The following is a 5,497-nucleotide window of genomic DNA, read 5'->3' as shown; positions in this document are numbered from 1 at the left end:
GCCTAAAAGCCCCATCTCAGCCCAGGTGCACCCACCTACGCATCCCCACGCCCCACTCCAGCTGCCGCCGTCAGGCCTGCATTCAGGACCGCAGGGTCCATCATCAACGCTGGTGGTGGGAGGGCAGAAAAGCTTCACATCGTTTACCCTGCACAGCTGCTGGAAGCTCTCCTGGAGGGCAGGACCTTTCCAGCCACACCAACGCCTCCTAAACATCGTGAACCCCACAACCAGGAATCTGATTCCATTTTCTATAATTTTCTCATTTTTTTGAATGCTTTAAAAATAGAGCCAGTGTGGGGCCTCTTGGTGACCTAGGGGTTAGGTCTTTGTGCTATCTCCACTGTGGTCTGAGTTCATTCCCCAGCCAGGGAGCTACCCACATGGCAGAGCAGACCTCTCCTGACTCACCTGCTGCTCCCCTCAGCAGCTGATCCACCTTTTCTGCTCCCCACTCTGTCTCTGGTGAATCCTCTCACCCTCTCACCTCTGACCTATACCCCAATTTTTTTAAAGATTTATTTATGCATACAAGAACTGGGGTACAGGCCAGACATGTGGAGGGTGAGAGGATTCACCAGAGACAGAGTGGGTTACAGAACAGGCAGACGGACTGAAATATACTGCTGAGGGGAGCAGGGGGAAGACAGGAGAGGTCTGCTGCACCATGTGGGTAGCTCCTTGGCCAGGGATCGAACTCGTGCTGCAGAGTCTGCGGACATCTTCATAGGTTGCATCTTAACCCCTGCACCACCAGGGAGGCCCTAAACCCCAGTTCTTCTAAGAAAAAATAAATAGAACCAGTGTGTCACCTTTTGAGATTAGCTTGTTTTGCTCAAATATCTTCAAAGTGAATCAAGTTGAATCTATTGGTCCTTAGTCACTTAGTGTTGCTGATTAGTACTTCAGAGTATGAATGTACCGTGATGTGTTTCACTATCCACCCATTGAAAAACATTTTGGTTGTTCCCAATCTTTGGCTATCACAAATAAAGCTGTTATGAACATTCCTGTAGAGAATTTTGTGTGAATATAAATTATTTATCTGGGATAAATGCCCAAACTTATTGTTGGCTAAGTTTATCTTTTTAAGAAACTTGCAAATTATTTTCCAAAGCATCTGAATTATTTGGCATTCCCACCAGCAGTTATGAGAGATCCTTTGTATTCTCAGCAGTGTTCGGTACTATCACTTTTGTTTCTGGAAGGTTTTGTTGTTGTTGTATTATTACTTTTCATTGAGGTAACATTGGTTTACAATACCATATGTGATAGGTCACACCATCTTCCGTGTCTTGTGTCTTGTAGTTCTCTCTTATGATGTCATTTCCCTTAAGGTCTCAAGGTGTCGTGTCTTATGTTGTTTTGTCTACTCACTTTGCTGCTTTAAATATCCCTATTTTTTAAAGTATCAGTAGCAGTTTCTTAAATAGGTCAACTACTTTTACTTCCGCTGTGACTATTTTGGTTTTAATTTTTCACCTTGGCTGGTATCAATAGGTACTAAGATCTATTTTTAAAGTTGCTGAGTCATAAGGTGGGGAGAGGCTTGGAGGGATCCAGCCACTAGTGTAAATGTGCTGGGGGGATGACTCATTTGTAACATGGCACTGACACTTCCCTCCTCACTGACTTTCCAAAGCTTAGACTCTGCATTCTGTGTACTACAAGTGTGCACCATAGGGGTCTGTATCCGACCTCCCCCACCCCCCTAGATCACAGCTCCAGGAATTTCTCTCTGCCCACCTCCTATTCAATATTTGTGACTCTTTGACTCTGTCACAGTCTGCATCGATGTCCTATGTCCAGAGGGTATTCCACTTTTCCCCAAGCCAGAGGGTTCTCTGAGTATAGTGTACCTGTGGGTAATTGTAGATTCTCCTCCCAGGAGCAAAGCAAAGAATGTCCTCTGCCACCAACTCGGTCCCCTGTCTCATTAGATTACCCTTTATCCCTGCTCTCCTTTTCCTTCCTGTGTGCAGGGCACAGGCAGAGAGGTCTCCTTCCTAGACTCTGCAGTGGCTTGTAAATCTGCACCAATCACTCTTGGACCCTCTGAGAGATAGTAGAGAATACTGTTTTGGACCATGACCCAAAATTAGAGCCCATGTGGATGTCCAGGGTTCTGGTGAATTTCTACCACGCTATGTATGTTACTCACCACAGAATACAGTGAGATGGGAGCTTTAGCAGACAGCTTAGCGAGCATGCCAGCAGGTGCTGTCTTTTTTTTTTTTTAATTATTATTTTAGTGGTTCCAGTGGTAAAAAGTAAATGAAAAACTGGATCATATAGTGGGAAAGTCTTAATTTTCACTCTCCTAGTTGCTTATGATGGCAAATATTTTTTCATGTGCTTATTTGTCATCTATGCATCCTCTCAAGTTAAATGACTCCTCATGTACATTTATAAAAGGATTATTTGTATTTTTTAATGTTGAGTTGAGGATTTTTTAATGTTCTAAATATGGGTCTCTTGCCACTATGTGATTTGCAGATATTTTTTCATAGTCATACCTTGTCCATTCATCCCCTTTAATATGTTTGTCACATAGCAATTTTTTTTTAATTTTGATGCAAATTTTCCCTTTTATGACTTGTACTGGTGTAATGTCTAAGTATGCTATCATTCCAAGGTGACCTAAATTTTCTACTCTGTTATCTTCTTCTGTAAGTTCTATAACTTGTCATTCTACAATTAAATCTGCAATCATTTGAACCACTTTGGGCATAAAATTCCCCTCCCCATGGCTGTTCAATATTAAAGTGCCATTTATTGATAAGATTATCTTTCTTCTATTTAATAGCTTGTCCACCTTTCTCAAAAATTTATATGCTGTACTTGTGTGGAGCTATTTCTGAGTTCTCTATTCTGTTCCAAAATCTTTATGTTCATGCTTCCTACAATAACATATTGTCATTATGTAATGTCTCTCTCTGTCTTTGGCAATTTTTTTTTAACTCTGAAATTGACAATATCTGATATTAACATGCCCATTTATATTTTCTTTTACTTATGTTTGCATGTTATATTTTTTCCATGCTCAACTATTCAACTTACCTACATCATTGTATTTGAAGTAAACTTATTGTAGGCAGTATACATTTGTGTTGTTTTAAAATACACTCTGTCAATCCCTTTCTCTTAATCAGTTATTTAGTCCATTTACATTCAATGTAGTTGTTATGTGTCAGGGTGTAAGTCTAGTATTTTAATTTTTATTTTGTTTATTTTTAATTCATTTCTGTTTTCTTTATCTCATCTTTTGTTATCTACTTGTACCTTCTTTAGAATTCCACCTTGACATGTCTGTGTATGGTTTTGGCTAAATATTTAGTATATAATATTTATATTTGAATAAGCATTTAATTATTGACCTAGGTATTAAATCATACATATATAAGTTGTTGCAGGCTACTAGTGTCAATACTAGTGTCAACCAATTCAAATGAAACATAGAAATTTTCCATCTATTTACACCATTTTATCTTTCCCCATTTGTAATAGAATTGTCTTAAATATTTCTTCTATTTATTTTGAGAATTATATCAGATAGTATTATGACTTGGGTTCAACATCAAACATAATACAGAAACTGAAAAGTCTATGGTATTTACCCACAATTTTACTTGTTTAATTGTGTGTTCTCTCTTCCTAATGTTCCCAATTCCCTCTTAACGTCATTTTATTTCTATTTATATAATTTCCATTTAGCCATTCTTTTAGGTTTACTGGTGACAGATTCTCTTAGTTTCCCTTCATTTGGGAATGTCTTGATTCCTCTTCAATCCTAAAAGTCATTTTCAATGGATATAAAATTTTAGATTTAGAGTTCTTTTCTTCCAGTGCTTAAACGATATCATGTCACTTTCTTCTGGTTTCCATGGTTTCTGATAAAAAAACAGCCATTGCTCTAATCATTTTCCCCTTACAAATAAGGTATAATTTCTCTTTTGCTGTTTTAAAGATTTTTTCTTTATCCTGAGTTTTCATGAATTTGTACAATGTATCTTGGCATAAGTATATTTGGGTTATCCTTTTATTAGCCATGGTTCTACTGAGAAATAGATCTAATAGTATATGTACATATTATATATGTATGTATATTACATATATATATATTTCTTATATAATATAAAATGAGAGATAGTCTTGTGGAATTATAAAGGTTGAAAAGTCCGACAGTCTGCCTACTATAAGCTGGAAACTGAAAAACTAGTGGCAGATTTCAAGTCCAAACCAAAAGGCATGGAAACCAATGGTATCACTAGTGGTCCTAATCTGAAGGTCCAAGAAACAGGACCACTTGTGACTAAGGCCCAAAAAAACAGGCACATTGGTGGCTGAGACGATTGATGTGCTAGCTCAAGCAAAGAGGAAATTTGTCCTTCCTCCAACTTTTCTGCTCTATCTACTCTCTCAACGGATCAGATGATCTCCACCTATATTGGTGAGGTTGGTATCTTTTTGCAGTCTACCAACTAAAATGCTAATCTTTTCCAGAAACATGCTCACAGAGATACCTAGGAATGATATTCTACCAGCTATCCAGGTTTTCCTTAGTGTTGTCAAGTCAACCCTAAAGTTGACCACAAACTTGTTTGAGGTTTGCTTAGGTTTTCTGCTTTAGGTTTATGTCTTTTGCCAAAGTTGGAGACATTTCAGTCATTATTTCTTTGAATATTTTGTCAATATTTTGTCATTAGTTCTTTGAATATTTTGTCTTTCTCCTTTCCTTTGGGAAGTCTGATAACACAAATATTAGATCATTTGTTAAAGCCTAACTTGTCCCTGTTGTGTATATTTTTCCCAGTCTAAGTTTCCTCTGCTCTTCAAATTGAGGAAATTTTATTCTATCTTTAAGTTTACCAATTACTTCCTTTGTAAATTCTATGCGGCTGTTGAGTTTATCCACTGATATATTTATTCAGTGTTCAAAAATATCCATTTGGTTTTTTGTGTCTAGTATTTCATTGCTGAGGTTTTTTTCTTTTACTTCAAGAATCTTTGTCAAATTTGACAAGAATGGTTATCAAATGATTTTATGATGGCCACTTCTAAAATCGTTGTCCAGTAGCCCAAGTATCTGTGTCATCTTATGTTGGCATCTGTTGATTGTCTTTTCTCATCCAAACCGAGATGTTTCTGATTCTTGGTATAGAATGTGTTTTTTAATAGTTTCCTGGCCATTTGAGTATTTTTCTGCGAGACCCTGGAAGTTATTAATCCCTGTTTTAACCAACTTCCTCTGACATTGTGCCAGTGGTGGAAACGGAATGCTACCTCATGACCACCAGTTGGAGAAGAAAGTCCAGCCTCAGCTGCCCCCCGCCCCGTCACCTCAGGGATAAGAACAGCAGGAAGTATGTCTTACAATTACTATGTGCAGAAATATAGGTGCTCTTATGGTCTCTGTGGGGGGGGGGACAGTTTCTTTTCTGTGCTATTTTGCTAGAATGGAGGGTTATTGGCTAAAAGTTTTCTGTTTTGCTAGGCT

This window comes from Talpa occidentalis, unplaced genomic scaffold (assembly GCF_014898055.3).
Source record: "Talpa occidentalis isolate TD23 unplaced genomic scaffold, MPIMG_talOcc4v2.1 talOcc4.3, whole genome shotgun sequence".
Lineage (NCBI taxonomy): Eukaryota > Metazoa > Chordata > Mammalia > Eulipotyphla > Talpidae > Talpa > Talpa occidentalis.
This window is presented reverse-complemented; position numbering follows the sequence as displayed.